The 16510-nt window shown below is 45.2% G+C and overlaps 5 non-coding genes across 5 annotated transcripts; all 5 read left to right on the forward strand.

Moving 5' to 3' along the window:
- Positions 1–71: 71 nt before the first annotated feature.
- LOC146854718 (signal recognition particle RNA) lies at positions 72–371 on the forward strand. Its single transcript, XR_014959091.1, has one exon.
- Positions 372–3778: 3407 nt separating this feature from the next.
- On the forward strand, positions 3779–4078 carry LOC146854719 (signal recognition particle RNA). Its single transcript, XR_014959315.1, has one exon.
- Positions 4079–7484: 3406 nt separating this feature from the next.
- On the forward strand, positions 7485–7784 carry LOC146854720 (signal recognition particle RNA). The gene has a single exon (XR_014959287.1).
- A 3409-nt stretch (positions 7785–11193) lies between these two features.
- LOC146854721 (signal recognition particle RNA) lies at positions 11194–11493 on the forward strand. The gene has a single exon (XR_014959249.1).
- A 3407-nt stretch (positions 11494–14900) lies between these two features.
- On the forward strand, positions 14901–15199 carry LOC146854722 (signal recognition particle RNA). Its single transcript, XR_014981770.1, has one exon.
- Positions 15200–16510: the final 1311 nt, after the last annotated feature.

Genomic DNA, 16510 nt, shown 5'->3' on the forward strand with positions numbered 1-16510 from the left:
TCATTCCACCTTACTTTATCATTATCCTTACTTATGGAATGCATTTCATCATTAGGACAGCTGCAGTGTTTGCCGGGCAAGGTGGCGTGTGCCTGTTGTCCTAGTTACTTGGGAGGCAGAGGCTTGTGGATTGCTTGAGCTCAGGGGTTCTGGGCTGCACTCAGCTGTGTTGATCAGGTGTCCATGCTGCATTGGGCATCAATATGGTGTTCTAGAGGGAGCTCTAGAATTTCAGGTTGTGTAACGAGAGGTGCACCGACCCAGGCTGGAAACAGAGCAGGCCAAAGCTTCCATGCCCATTGGTAGCAGGACAGCACCTGTGAGCAGTACGTGTAAAACAGCCTGAGCAAAATAGTGAGACCTAGCCTCTCTTTTTTGACTCAAATGTGAAAGTTTTGATTTTTACAAGGTGTAATAAATTATTTTCCCAAAACCAAATCTTTGTTTTCCTTTTGATATTTTTCCAGGAAATATGATGAACATTTGAACTGGGCCACGCATTTCAGCATAGCAGACAATTCTCCAGAATTGAGACATATTGCAACAACAAGCTAGCAGGCGGAGAGGACTGAAAACTCAGTGCAACCTAGAATAAATGGCTGTGTGATTTTCAGCAAGGATGACTCAAATGCATTCTTCCTTTTAGAGCACCTGTAGGATTAAACTGATCTGTCAAGTACAAAAGCATCCTTCATAGAGCAACTTAGAAATGCGCTTACTGGCCCTTCTGCTGCATTTCTACGTCCAGCTTTAATTCATTTTTTGATTAGCCCTCATTCTTTTCATATGTGAATGAGAAGGAGAAATTACAGGGCCCTTCACTCTTTGAGCGAAACATGAAAAGACTGAGGGCTGTGCAACTCCCAAACGTTGGAGCCTCTGGCCTGTCGACCCTCGAACCTGCTCCTGCTCCAACCCGGCATCTCTTGTGGCCAGCAACCTCACAAACCCTGGAGGACCTGGCTACCTTTTGACTCTAAACCCCTGGGACTCCCATGAGTAGAGGCTCTACTCAAATCTACTTCTAATCCCTGGCAGCAGTCCGGAACCGCGAACCCTTCACACTCTGCACCCACCAAGCCTGGCCTGTGCCAGAGTGAACAAAGACCACAAGGACGACCCCACGGCGACTGTGACCCCGAGTCCGGCACCCAAGGACCTCCCTCGACACTCCTGAAGAAGCCTGCAGCCTCAGAACCAGGTGCCCCCCCAACCGCGATCAACAGAGGGTAAGATTTCCCGACACCAAAAGGTACCCCTGCACCCGGCGCTCCGCGGCCCCCTGTGCCCAATCCCGGGCTACCTACCTATCCTCCAACTACCCAACTTACCTCTCGAAGTGGTGGTGGCACCTGAAGAATCTTCGTCCCCGAGCTTGCAGTCTTTTTCTAAACCAGAGATTTCCCATTCAAATCAATTGAGCGCCCGAATGCTCAAAAGCACCCTGCACCCAGCCGTCCGAGTGGCCCTGGCAAGGCAACCTCTACATCTATCTACTTCCCCACTTGCCCTGGATAAGTGACCAGGAGCCCAGCTCCCACAGCCACGTGGCCTGCTAGTCAGCAGCCACCAACCAAGGCCCCCCTACCTCTCTTAGGATAACATTGGGCCTAACTCTCTCTGCACCCGGCCGCCCTTGTGCCGCTGAGGGTGAACCAACTGTACCTACCTGACCCTGGGAGACGCCTGAGTCTATGCCCAGAACCTTAACTCTGCCAGTCGAGTACTTACCTTTAAACCGATAACTCAATCTTCTCCATAGGGTAACATTGACTGGTTTTTCCTGAAATTTCTTCCAAGTGTGGACTTTTCAAAACTTAAAATATTCACCAAAAATCAGCCGAGTAACGAAAACGAAAATACTCACCTGCTATTAGGTGAGCTCCCAGTGCTGGATCTTGGTGCCCAGCACTGACTCTGAAAAATACTTACAACTGTACTTACCAGTAACCCAATTTTCTCCCATAGGAAATCATTGACTGTTTTTCTGTGAAATTTCTTCTAAGTGTCAATTTCTGCAAACTTTAAATATTCTTTAAAAATCGTATAATTTCTGAAAACGTAATTACTTACCTGTTTTGGATAAAGGTCCCAGTACTGAGTCTAGGCACCCAGTACTGGATTACAAAAGTAACGAGAACATACTATACCTGCAACTTGAATTTTCTGCCATAGGGAATCTTAGACTGTTTTCTATGAAAAATTTTCTGTCAACTTTTAAAATAGCAAAATATTGTCTAAAAATCATCACAGTAATTAAGTCGACTTTTATCACTTGATTCCAAGTACTGACCCAGGACTGAATCTAGGATCCAGTCCTGGAAATCCAAAAGTAATCCTAAAAGTAATCTGTTGCAAATAACTTGAAACTTCCATTGAGCTCAATGCATTATTGTGTTTAAAATTTTGTTGCCTATTGCAACCACTTGTAACTTTCTACAAAAGTCAATTGCATATTGCAAAAGTATTTATATAAAGCATCTCATTCTGAGAAAGTATATTTTAATACCTATTGTTGGTTCTAAAATAAAACAAGCATATATTTTTTGTAGATAAACCATTGGCCTAGAGTTCAGTTATTGAGTGTGTGAGACCATTTGCTGACTGAGTGTGTGCAACAAATGCTTTACACTGTCCTCTGATACTGCCTTACTGCTCGACCAAGCTACCACTTTAGAGAGTAAGGTTATATCTAACTTTAGCCTCTGCCAAACCTCTGGGGACTGTGGACTCTGTACACCCTGTACCTATTTGGGAACAGTATATACAGAGCCACTTTCTCACACTGCAGTTCTCCAATATAGGTCTGTCAAGATCATTACTCAATCTACCTTGATTTGGCACAGTATAAAATAAGTCAAGAAGTCTCCTATGAAAAGATATGCAAATCTGTTCGAATCACTTTCCCTAGTCAGGGGACCCACTAGCTGGAAGGGGCAGGGAGGACCAAAATAGCTCATCGGTATAGAACACTGCATGAGCAGCTGATTTTGAGGTGGTAGAAGATAGAGTAATCCAACTGGACCTCAATAAACGGTTCCCTAATGTGCAATAGCCCCTGACCACCTCTGACGCAAAAGTGTAATCTCATACCTTTGCAGAATCAGGCATGCTTTCACCTGTTCAAGCTGAACTGACATTGGTCTTCTTGGCCAGCAGGAGTTCCTCTCTTGCAGCTGTTGAGGCTAGAGAACAGAATGACGTGTATTCATTCTTTATGGTAACTCTTCTAGCCCTCCCACTCCATACCACTTTAAAACTTCCGAAGTTGCAGACGAGTTCCATCATTGTCACCCATGCTATTTTTCTCAATATTGGCTGGCTCAGCATAACAAGGGATGCCTACAGGACAGCCTAAATTGTGCCAGCAAGCTTCTACAGGGAGTCACTGGCAGATAAAGAGAAACTCAGCCCTAACCTGGCTCTTCTCTCTCACTCTCACTCTCCTTTCCCTTCTGTCCCTCTACCTGTCTCTCACTCTCTAAATACTAGTATTTATGTTGTATTCACTTCCCCGTCACAATCTTTCCGACCCTACTTCCTCTCTCCCTTCAATCAGTTCAACCCTCTTTTTTACTTTAGGAAACTCCACATCTTTTTTAAAGGCCCTTCCCATATTCACACTGCTTCTTGATAAGACATTTTTTTCCTTTCTTTGAAGGATAGTGAAATTGATTTTCTTGAAACATGGTTGGTAAACCATCAATTCATTCCACCTTACTTTATCATTATCCTTACTTATGGAATGCATTTCATCATTAGGACAGCTGCAGTGTTTGCCGGGCAAGGTGGCGTGTGCCTGTTGTCCTAGTTACTTGGGAGGCAGAGGCTTGTGGATTGCTTGAGCTCAGGGTTTCTGGGCTGCACTCAGCTGTGTTGATCAGGTGTCCATGCTGCATTGGGCATCAATATGGTGTTCTAGAGGGAGCTCTAGAATTTCAGGTTGTGTAACGAGAGGTGCACCGACCCAGGCTGGAAACAGAGCAGGCCAAATCTTCCATGCCCATTGGTAGCAGGACAGCACCTGTGAGCAGTACGTGTTAAACAGCCTGAGCAAAATAGTGAGACCTAGCCTCTCTTTTTTGACTCAAATGTGAAAGTTTTGATTTTTACACGGTGTAATAAATTATTTTCCCAAAACCAAATCTTTGTTTTTCTTTTGATATTTTTCCAGGAAATATGATGAACACTTGAACTGGGCCACGCATTTCAGCATAGCAGACAATTCTCCAGAATTGAGACATATTGCAACAACAAGCTAGCAGGCGGAGAGGACTGAAAACTCAGTGCAACCTAGAATAAATGGCTGTGTGATTTTCAGCAAGGATGACTCAAATGCATTCTTCCTTTTAGAGCACCTGTAGGATTAAACTGATCTGTCAAGTACAAAAGCATCCTTCATAGAGCAACTTAGAAATGCGCTTGCTGGCCCTTCTGCTGCATTTCTACGTCCAGCTCTAATTCATTTTTTGATTAGCCCTCATTCTTTTCATATGTGAATGAGAATGAGAAATTACAGGGCCCTTCACTCTTTGAGCGAAACATGAAAAGACTGAGGGCTGTGCAACTCCCAAACGTTGGAGCCTCTGGCCTGTCGACCCTCGAACCTGCTCCTGCTCCAACCCGGCATCTCTTGTGGCCAGCAACCTCACAAACCCTGGAGGACCTGGCTACCTTTTGACTCTAAACCCCTGGGACTCCCATGAGTAGAGGCTCTACTCAAATCTACTTCTAATCCCTGGCAGCAGCCCGGAACCGCGAACCCTTCACACTCTGCACCCACCAAGCCTGGCCTGTGCCAGAGTGAACAAAGACCACAAGGACGACCCCACGGCGACTGTGACCCCGAGTCCGGCACCCAAGGACCTCCTTCGACACTCCTGAAGAAGCCTGCAGCCTCAGAACCAGGTGCCCCCCCAACCGCGATCAACAGAGAGTAAGATTTCCCGACACCAAAAGGTACCCCTGCACCCGGCGCTCCGCGGCCCCCTGTGCCCAATCCCGGGGTACCTACCTATCCTCCAACTACCCAACTTACCTCTCGAAGTGGTGGTGGCACCTGAAGAATCTTCGTCCCCGAGCTTGCAGTCTTTTTCTAAACCAGAGATTTCCCATTCAAATCAATTGAGCGCCCGAATGCTCAAAAGCACCCTGCACCCAGCCGTCCGAGTGGCCCTGGCAGTGCAACCTCTACATCTATCTACTTCCCCACTTGCCCTGGATAAGTGACCAGGAGCCCAGCTCCCACAGCCACGTGGCCTGCTAGTCAGCAGCCACCAACCAAGGCCCCCCTACCTCTCATAGGATAACATTGGGCCTAACTCTCTCTGCACCCGGCCGCTCTTGTGCCGCTGAGGGTGAACCAACTGTACCTACCTGACCCTGGGAGACGCCTGAGTCTATGCCCAGAACCTTAACTCTGCCAGTCGAGTACTTACCTTTAAACCGATAACTCAATCTTCTCCATAGGGTAACATTGACTGGTTTTTCCTGAAATTTCTTCCAAGTGTGGACTTTTCAAAACTTAAAATATTCACCAAAAATCAGCCGAGTAACGAAAACGAAAATACTCACCTGCTATTAGGTGAGCTCCCAGTGCTGGATCTTGGTGCCCAGCACTGACTCTGAAAAATACTTACAACTGTACTTACCAGTAACCCAATTTTCTCCCATAGGAAATCATTGACTGTTTTTCTGTGAAATTTCTTCTAAGTGTCAATTTCTGCAAACTTTAAATATTCTTTAAAAATCGTATAATTTCTGAAAACGTAATTACTTACCTGTTTTGGATAAAGGTCCCAGTACTGAGTCTAGGCACCCAGTACTGGATTACAAAAGTAACGAGAACATACTATACCTGCAACTTGAATTTTCTGCCATTGGGAATCATTGACTTATTTCTATGAAATATTTTCTATCAACTTTTAAAATAGCAAAATATTGTCTAAAAATCATCACAGTAATTAAGTCGACTTTTATCACTTGATTCCAAGTACTGACCCAGGACTGAATCTAGGATCCAGTCCTGGAAATCCAAAAGTAATCCTAAAAGTAATCTGTTGCAAATAACTTGAAACTTCCATTGAGCTCAATGCATTATTGTGTTTAAAATTTTGTTGCCTATTACAACCACTTGTAACTTTCTACAAAAGTCAATTGCATATTGCAAAAGTATTTATATAAAGCATCATATTCTGAGAAAGTATATTTTAATACCTATTGTTGGTTCTAAAATAAAACAAGCATATATTTTTTGTAGATAAACCATTGGCCTAGAGTTCAGTTATTGAGTGTGTGAGACCATTTGCTGACTGAGTGTGTGCAACAAATGCTTTACACTGTCCTCTGATACTGCCTTACTGCTCGACCAAGCTACCACTTTAGAGAGTAAGGTTATATCTAACTTTAGCCTCTGCCAAACCTCTGGGGACTGTGGACTCTGTACACCCTGTACCTATTTGGGAACAGTATATACAGAGCCATTTTCTCACACTGCAGTTCTCCAATATAGGTCTGTCAAGATCATTACTCAATCTACCTTGATTTGGCACAGTATAAAATAAGTCAAGAAGTCTCCTATGAAAAGATATGCAAATCTGTTCGAATCACTTTCCCTAGTCAGGGGACCCACTAGCTGGAAGGGGCAGGGAGGACCAAAATAGCTCATCGGTATAGAACACTGCATGAGCAGCTGATTTTGAGGTGGTAGAAGATAGAGTAATCCAACTGGACCTCAATAAACGGTTTCCTAATGTGCAATAGCCCCTGACCACCTCTGACGCAAAAGTGTAATCTCATACCTTTGCAGAATCAGGCATGCTTTCACCTGTTCAAGCTGAACTGACATTGGTCTTCTTGGCCAGCAGGAGTTCCTCTCTTGCAGCTGTTGAGGCTAGAGAACAGAATGACGTGTATTCATTCTTTATGGTAACTCTTCTAGCCCTCCCACTCCATACCACTTTAAAACTTCCGAAGTTGCAGACGAGTTCCATCATTGTGACCCATGCTATTTTTCTCAATATTGGCTGGCTCGGCATAACAAGGGATGCCTACAGGACAGCCTAAATTGTGCCAGCAAGCTTCTACAGGGAGTCACTGGCAGATAAAGAGAAACTCAGCCCTAACCTGGCTCTTCTCTCTCACTCTCACTCTCCTTTCCCTTCTGTCCCTCTACCTGTCTCTCACTCTCTAAATACTAGTATTTATGTTGTATTCACTTCCCCGTCACAATCTTTCCGACCCTACTTCCTCTCTCCCTTCAATCAGTTCAACCCTCTTTTTTACTTTAGGAAACTCCACATCTTTTTTAAAGGCCCTTCCCATATTCACACTGCTTCTTGATAAGACATTTTTTTCCTTTCTTTGAAGGATAGTGAAATTGTTTTCTTGAAACATGGTTGGTAAACCATCAATTCATTCCACCTTACTTTATCATTATCCTTACTTATGGAATGCATTTCATCATTAGGACAGCTGCAGTGTTTGCCGGGCAAGGTGGCGTGTGCCTGTTGTCCTAGTTACTTGGGAGGCAGAGGCTTGTGGATTGCTTGAGCCCAGGGGTTCTGGGCTGCACTCAGCTGTGTTGATCAGGTGTCCATGCTGCATTGGGCATCAATATGGTGTTCTAGAGGGAGCTCTAGAATTTCAGGTTGTGTAACGAGAGGTGCACCGACCCAGGCTGGAAACAGAGCAGGCCAAAGCTTCCATGCCCATTGGTAGCAGGACAGCACCTGTGAGCAGTACGTGTTAAACAGCCTGAGCAAAATAGTGAGACCTAGCCTCTCTTTTTTGACTCAAATGTGAAAGTTTTGATTTTTACAAGGTGTAATAAATTATTTTCCCAAAACCAAATCTTTGTTTTCCTTTTGATATTTTTCCAGGAAATATGATGAACATTTGAACTGGGCCACGCATTTCAGCATAGCAGACAATTCTCCAGAATTGAGACATATTGCAACAACAAGCTAGCAGGCGGAGAGGACTGAAAACTCAGTGCAACCTAGAATAAATGGCTGTGTGATTTTCAGCAAGGATGACTCAAATGCATTCTTCCTTTTAGAGCACCTGTAGGATTAAACTGATCTGTCAAGTACAAAAGCATCCTTCATAGAGCAACTTAGAAATGCGCTTGCTGGCCCTTCTGCTGCATTTCTACGTCCAGCTCTAATTCATTTTTTGATTAGCCCTCATTCTTTTCATATGTGAATGAGAAGGAGAAATTACAGGGCCCTTCACTCTTTGAGCGAAACATGAAAAGACTGAGGGCTGTGCAACTCCCAAACGTTGGAGCCTCTGGCCTGTCGACCCTCGAACCTGCTCCTGCTCCAACCCGGCATCTCTTGTGGCCAGCAACCTCACAAACCCTGGAGGACCTGGCTACCTTTTGACTCTAAACCCCTGGGACTCCCATGAGTAGAGGCTCTACTCAAATCTACTTCTAATCCCTGGCAGCAGCCCGGAACCGCGAACCCTTCACACTCTGCACCCACCAAGCCTGGCCTGTGCCAGAGTGAACAAAGACCACAAGGATGACCCCACGGCGACTGTGACCCCGAGTCCGGCACCCAAGGACCTCCCTCGACACTCCTGAAGAAGCCTGCAGCCTCAGAACCAGGTGCCCCCCCAACCGCGATCAACAGAGGGTAAGATTTCCCGACACCAAAAGGTACCCCTGCACCCGGCGCTCCGCGGCCCCCTGTGCCCAATCCCGGGGTACCTACCTATCCTCCAACTACCCAACTTACCTCTCGAAGTGGTGGTGGCACCTGAAGAATCTTCGTCCCCGAGCTTGCAGTCTTTTTCTAAACCAGAGATTTCCCATTCAAATCAATTGAGCGCCCGAATGCTCAAAAGCACCCTGCACCCAGCCGTCCGAGTGGCCCTGGCAGTGCAACCTCTACATCTATCTACTTCCCCACTTGCCCTGGATAAGTGACCAGGAGCCCAGCTCCCACAGCCACGTGGCCTGCTAGTCAGCAGCCACCAACCAAGGCCCCCCTACCTCTCATAGGATAACATTGGGCCTAACTCTCTCTGCACCTGGCCGCCCTTGTGCCGCTGAGGGTGAACCAACTGTACCTACCTGACCCTGGGAGACGCCTGAGTCTATGCCCAGAACCTTAACTCTGCCAGTCGAGTACTTACCTTTAAACCGATAACTCAATCTTCTCCATAGGGTAACATTGACTGGTTTTTCCTGAAATTTCTTCCAAGTGTGGACTTTTCAAAACTTAAAATATTCACCAAAAATCAGCCGAGTAACGAAAACGAAAATATTCACCTGCTATTAGGTGAGCTCCCAGTGCTGGATCTTGGTGCCCAGCACTGACTCTGAAAAATACTTACAACTGTACTTACCAGTAACCCAATTTTCTCCCGTAGGAAATCATTGACTGTTTTTCTGTGAAATTTCTTCTAAGTGTCAATTTTCTGCAAACTTTAAATATTCTTTAAAAATCGTATAATTTCTGAAAACGTAATTACTTACCTGTTTTGGGTAAAGGTCCCAGTACTGAGTCTAGGCACCCAGTACTGGATTACAAAAGTAACGAGAACATACTATACCTGCAACTTGAATTTTCTGCCATAGGGAATCTTAGACTGTTTTCTATGAAATATTTTCTGTCAGCTTTTAAAATAGCAAAATATTGTCTAAAAATCATCACAGTAATTAAGTCGACTTTTATCACTTGATTCCAAGTACTGACCCAGGACTGAATCTAGGATCCAGTCCTGGAAATCCAAAAGTAATCCTAAAAGTAATCTGTTGCAAATAACTTGAAACTTCCATTGAGCTCAATGCATTATTGTGTTTAAAATGTTGTTGCCTATTGCAACCACTTGTAACTTTCTACAAAACTCAATTGCATATTGCAAAAGTATTTATATAAAGCATCTCATTCTGAGAAAGTATATTTTAATACCTATTGTTGGTTCTAAAATAAAACAAGCATATATTTTTTTGTAGATAAACCATTGGCCTAGAGTTCAGTTATTGAGTGTGTGAGACCATTTGCTGACTGAGTGTGTGCAACAAATGCTTTACACTGTCCTCTGATACTGCCTTACTGCTCGACCAAGCTACCACTTTAGAGAGTAAGGTTATATCTAACTTTAGCCTCTGCCAAACCTCTGGGGACTGTGGACTCTGTACACCCTGTACCTATTTGGGAACAGTATATACAGAGCCACTTTCTCACACTGCAGTTCTCCAATATAGGTCTGTCAAGATCATTACTCAATCTACCTTGATTTGGCACAGTATAAAATAAGTCAAGAAGTCTCCTATGAAAAGATATGCAAATCTGTTCGAATCACTTTCCCTAGTCAGGGGACCCACTAGCTGGAAGGGGCAGGGAGGACCAAAATAGCTCATCGGTATAGAACACTGCATGAGCAGCTGATTTTGAGGTGGTAGAAGATAGAGTAATCCAACTGGACCACAATAAACGGTTTCCTAATGTGCAATAGCCCCTGACCACCTCTGACGCAAAAGTGTAATCTCATACCTTTGCAGAATCAGGCATGCTTTCACCTGTTCAAGCTGAACTGACATTGGTCTTCTTGGCCAGCAGGAGTTCCTCTCTTGCAGCTGTTGAGGCTAGAGAACAGAATGACGTGTATTCATTCTTTATGGTAACTCTTCTAGCCCTCCCACTCCATACCACTTTAAAACTTCCGAAGTTGCAGACGAGTTCCATCATTGTGACCCATGCTATTTTTCTCAATATTGGCTGGCTCGGCATAACAAGGGATGCCTACAGGACAGCCTAAATTGTGCCAGCAAGCTTCTACAGGGAGTCACTGGCAGATAAAGAGAAACTCAGCCCTAACCTGGCTCTTCTCTCTCACTCTCACTCTCCTTTCCCTTCTGTCCCTCTACCTGTCTCTCACTCTCTAAATACTAGTATTTATGTTGTATTCACTTCCCCGTCACAATCTTTCCGACCCTACTTCCTCTCTCCCTTCAATCAGTTCAACCCTCTTTTTTACTTTAGGAAACTCCACATCTTTTTTAAAGGCCCTTCCCATATTCACACTGCTTCTTGATAAGACATTTTTTTCCTTTCTTTGAAGGATAGTGAAATTGATTTTCTTGAAACATGGTTGGTAAACCATCAATTCATTCCACCTTACTTTATCATTATCCTTACTTATGGAATGCATTTCATCATTAGGACAGCTGCAGTGTTTGCCGGGCAAGGTGGCGTGTGCCTGTTGTCCTAGTTACTTGGGAGGCAGAGGCTTGTGGATTGCTTGAGCCCAGGGGTTCTGGGCTGCACTCAGCTGTGTTGATCAGGTGTCCATGCTCCATTGGGCATCAATATGGTGTTCTAGAGGGAGCTCTAGAATTTCAGGTTGTGTAACGAGAGGTGCACTGACCCAGGCTGGAAACAGAGCAGGCCAAAGCTTCCATGCCTATTGGTAGCAGGACAGCACCTGTGAGCAGTGCGTGTAAAACAGCCTGAGCAAAATAGTGAGACCTAGCCTCTCTTTTTTGACTCAAATGTGAAAGTTTTGATTTTTACAAGGTGTAATAAATTATTTTCCCAAAACCAAATCTTTGTTTTCCTTTTGATATTTTTCCAGGAAATATGATGAACATTTGAACTGGGCCACGCATTTCAGCATAGCAGACAATTCTCCAGAATTGAGACATATTGCAACAACAAGCTAGCAGGCGGAGAGGACTGAAAACTCAGTGCAACCTAGAATAAATGGCTGTGTGATTTTCAGCAAGGATGACTCAAATGCATTCTTCCTTTTAGAGCACCTGTAGGATTAAACTGATCTGTCAAGTACAAAAGCATCCTTCATAGAGCAACTTAGAAATGCGCTTGCTGGCCCTTCTGCTGCATTTCTACGTCCAGCTCTAATTCATTTTTTGATTAGCCCTCATTCTTTTCATATGTGAATGAGAAGGAGAAATTACAGGGCCCTTCACTCTTTGAGCGAAACATGAAAAGACTGAGGGCTGTGCAACTCCCAAACGTTGGAGCCTCTGGCCTGTCGACCCTCGAACCTGCTCCTGCTCCAACCCGGCATCTCTTGTGGCCAGCAACCTCACAAACCCTGGAGGACCTGGCTACCTTTTGACTCTAAACCCCTGGGACTCCCATGAGTAGAGGCTCTACTCAAATCTACTTCTAATCCCTGGCAGCAGCCCGGAACCGCGAACCCTTCACACTCTGCACCCACCAAGCCTGGCCTGTGCCAGAGTGAACAAAGACCACAAGGATGACCCCACGGCGACTGTGACCCCGAGTCCGGCACCCAAGGACCTCCCTCGACACTCCTGAAGAAGCCTGCAGCCTCAGAACCAGGTGCCCCCCCAACCGCGATCAACAGAGGGTAAGATTTCCCGACACCAAAAGGTACCCCTGCACCCGGCGCTCCGCGGCCCCCTGTGCCCAATCCCGGGGTACCTACCTATCCTCCAACTACCCAACTTACCTCTCGAAGTGGTGGTGGCACCTGAAGAATCTTCGTCCCCGAGCTTGCAGTCTTTTTCTAAACCAGAGATTTCCCATTCAAATCAATTGAGCGCCCGAATGCTCAAAAGCACCCTGCACCCAGCCGTCCGAGTGGCCCTGGCAGTGCAACCTCTACATCTATCTACTTCCCCACTTGCCCTGGATAAGTGACCAGGAGCCCAGCTCCCACAGCCACGTGGCCTGCTAGTCAGCAGCCACCAACCAAGGCCCCCCTACCTCTCATAGGATAACATTGGGCCTAACTCTCTCTGCACCCGGCCGCCCTTGTGCCGCTGAGGGTGAACCAACTGTACCTACCTGACCCTGGGAGACGCCTGAGTCTATGCCCAGAACCTTAACTCTGCCAGTCGAGTACTTACCTTTAAACCGATAACTCAATCTTCTCCATAGGGTAACATTGACTGGTTTTTCCTGAAATTTCTTCCAAGTGTGGACTTTTCAAAACTTAAAATATTCACCAAAAATCAGCCGAGTAACGAAAACGAAAATACTCACCTGCTATTAGGTGAGCTCCCAGTGCTGGATCTTGGTGCCCAGCACTGACTCTGAAAAATACTTACAACTGTACTTACCAGTAACCCAATTTTCTCCCATAGGAAATCATTGACTGTTTTTCTGTAAAATTTCTTCTAAGTGTCAATTTCTGCAAACTTTAAATATTCTTTAAAAATCGTATAATTTCTGAAAACGTAATTACTTACCTGTTTTGGATAAAGGTCCCAGTACTGAGTCTAGGCACCCAGTACTGGATTACAAAAGTAACGAGAACATACTATACCTGCAACTTGAATTTTCTGCCATAGGGAATCTTAGACTGTTTTCTATGAAATATTTTCTGTCAGCTTTTAAAATAGCAAAATATTGTCTAAAAATCATCACAGTAATTAAGTCGACTTTTATCACTTGATTCCAAGTACTGACCCAGGACTGAATCTAGGATCCAGTCCTGGAAATCCAAAAGTAATCCTAAAAGTAATCTGTTGCAAATAAATTGAAACTTCCATTGAGCTCAATGCATTATTGTGTTTAAAATGTTGTTGCCTATTGCAACCACTTGTAACTTTCTACAAAAGTCAATTGCATATTGCAAAAGTATTTATATAAAGCATCTCATTCTGAGAAAGTATATTTTAATACCTATTGTTGGTTCTAAAATAAAACAAGCATATATTTTTTTTAGATAAACCATTGGCCTAGAGTTCAGTTATTGAGTGTGTGAGACCATTTGCTGACTGAGTGTGTGCAACAAATGCTTTACACTGTCCTCTGATACTGCCTTACTGCTCGACCAAGCTACCACTTTAGAGAGTAAGGTTATATCTAACTTTAGCCTCTGCCAAACCTCTGGGGACTGTGGACTCTGTACACCCTGTACCTATTTGGGAACAGTATATACAGAGCCACTTTCTCACACTGCAGTTCTCCAATATAGGTCTGTCAAGATCATTACTCAATCTACCTTGATTTGGCACAGTATAAAATAAGTCAAGAAGTCTCCTATGAAAAGATATGCAAATCTGTTCGAATCACTTTCCCTAGTCAGGGGACCCACTAGCTGGAAGGGGCAGGGAGGACCAAAATAGCTCATCGGTATAGAACACTGCATGAGCAGCTGATTTTGAGGTGGTAGAAGATAGAGTAATCCAACTGGACCTCAATAAACGGTTTCCTAATGTGCAATAGCCCCTGACCACCTCTGACGCAAAAGTGTAATCTCATACCTTTGCAGAATCAGGCATGCTTTCACCTGTTCAAGCTGAACTGACATTGGTCTTCTTGGCCAGCAGGAGTTCCTCTCTTGCAGCTGTTGAGGCTAGAGAACAGAATGACGTGTATTCATTCTTTATGGTAACTCTTCTAGCCCTCCCACTCCATACCACTTTAAAACTTCCGAAGTTGCAGACGAGTTCCATCATTGTGACCCATGCTATTTTTCTCAATATTGGCTGGCTCGGCATAACAAGGGATGCCTACAGGACAGCCTAAATTGTGCCAGCAAGCTTCTACAGGGAGTCACTGGCAGATAAAGAGAAACTCAGCCCTAACCTGGCTCTTCTCTCTCACTCTCACTCTCCTTTCCCTTCTGTCCCTCTACCTGTCTCTCACTCTCTAAATACTAGTATTTATGTTGTATTCACTTCCCCGTCACAATCTTTCCGACCCTACTTCCTCTCTCCCTTCAATCAGTTCAACCCTCTTTTTTACTTAAGGAAACTCCACATCTTTTTTAAAGGCCCTTCCCATATTCACACTGCTTCTTGATAAGACATTTTTTTCCTTTCTTTGAAGGATAGTGAAATTGATTTTCTTGAAACATGGTTGGTAAACCATCAATTCATTCCACCTTACTTTATCATTATCCTTACTTATGGAATGCATTTCATCATTAGGACAGCTGCAGTGTTTGCCGGGCAAGGTGGCGTGTGCCTGTTGTCCTAGTTACTTGGGAGGCATAGGCTTGTGGATTTCTTGAGCCCAGGGGTTCTGGGCTGCACTCAGCTGTGTTGATCAGGTGTCCATGCTGCATTGGGCATCAATATGGTGTTCTAGAGGGAGCTCTAGAATTTCAGGTTGTGTAACGAGAGGTGCACCGACCCAGGCTGGAAACAGAGCAGGCCAAAGCTTCCATGCCCATTGGTAGCAGGACAGCACCTGTGAGCAGTACGTGTTAAACAGCCTGAGAAAATAGTGAGACCTAGCCTCTCTTTTTTGACTCAAATGTGAAAGTTTTGATTTTTACAAGGTGTAATAAATTATTTTCCCAAAACCAAATCTTTGTTTTCCTTTTGATATTTTTCCAGGAAATATGATGAACATTTGAACTGGGCCACGCATTTCAGCATAGCAGACAATTCTCCAGAATTGAGACATATTGCAACAACAAGCTAGCAGGCGGAGAGGACTGAAAACTCAGTGCAACCTAGAATAAATGGCTGTGTGATTTTCAGCAAGGATGACTCAAATGCATTCTTCCTTTTAGAGCACCTGTAGGATTAAACTGATCTGTCAAGTACAAAAGCATCCTTCATAGAGCAACTTAGAAATGCGCTTGCTGGCCCTTCTGCTGCATTTCTACGTCCAGCTCTAATTCATTTTTTGATTAGCCCTCATTCTTTTCATATGTGAATGAGAAGGAGAAATTACAGGGCCCTTCACTCTTTGAGCGAAACATGAAAAGACTGAGGGCTGTGCAACTCCCAAACGTTGGAGCCTCTGGCCTGTCGACCCTCGAACCTGCTCCTGCTCCAACCCGGCATCTCTTGTGGCCAGCACCTCACAAACCCTGGAGGACCTGGCTACCTTTTGACTCTAAACCCCTGGGACTCCCATGAGTAGAGGCTCTACTCAAATCTACTTCTAATCCCTGGCACCAGCCCGGAACCGCGAACCCTTCACACTCTGCACCCACCAAGCCTGGCCTGTGCCAGAGTGAACAAAGACCACAAGGATGACCCCACGGCGACTGTGACCCCGAGTCCGGCACCCAAGGACCTCCCTCGACACTCCTGAAGAAGCCTGCAGCCTCAGAACCAGGTGCCCCCCCAACCGCGATCAACAGAGGGTAAGATTTCCCGACACCAAAAGGTACCCCTGCACCCGGCACTCCGCGGCCCCCTGTGCCCAATCCCGGGGTACCTACCTATCCTCCAACTACCCAAATTACCTCTGGAAGTGGTGGTGGCACCTGAAGAATCTTCGTCCCCGAGCTTGCAGTCTTTTTCTAAACCAGAGATTTCCCATTCAAATCAATTGAGCGCCCGAATGCTCAAAAGCACCCTGCACCCAGCCGTCCGAGTGGCCCTGGCAGTGCAACCTCTACATCTATCTACTTCCCCACTTGCCCTGGATAAGTGACCAGGAGCCCAGCTCCCACAGCCACGTGGCCTGCTAGTCAGCAGCCACCAACCAAGGCCCCCCTACCTCTCATAGGATAACATTGGGCCTAACTCTCTCTGCACCCGGCCGCCCTTGTGCCGCTGAGGGTGAACCAACTGTACCTACCTGACCCTGGGAGA

Source organism: Triturus cristatus, chromosome 4_1, assembly GCF_964204655.1.
Source record: "Triturus cristatus chromosome 4_1, aTriCri1.1, whole genome shotgun sequence".
Taxonomy (NCBI): Eukaryota; Metazoa; Chordata; class Amphibia; order Caudata; family Salamandridae; genus Triturus; species Triturus cristatus.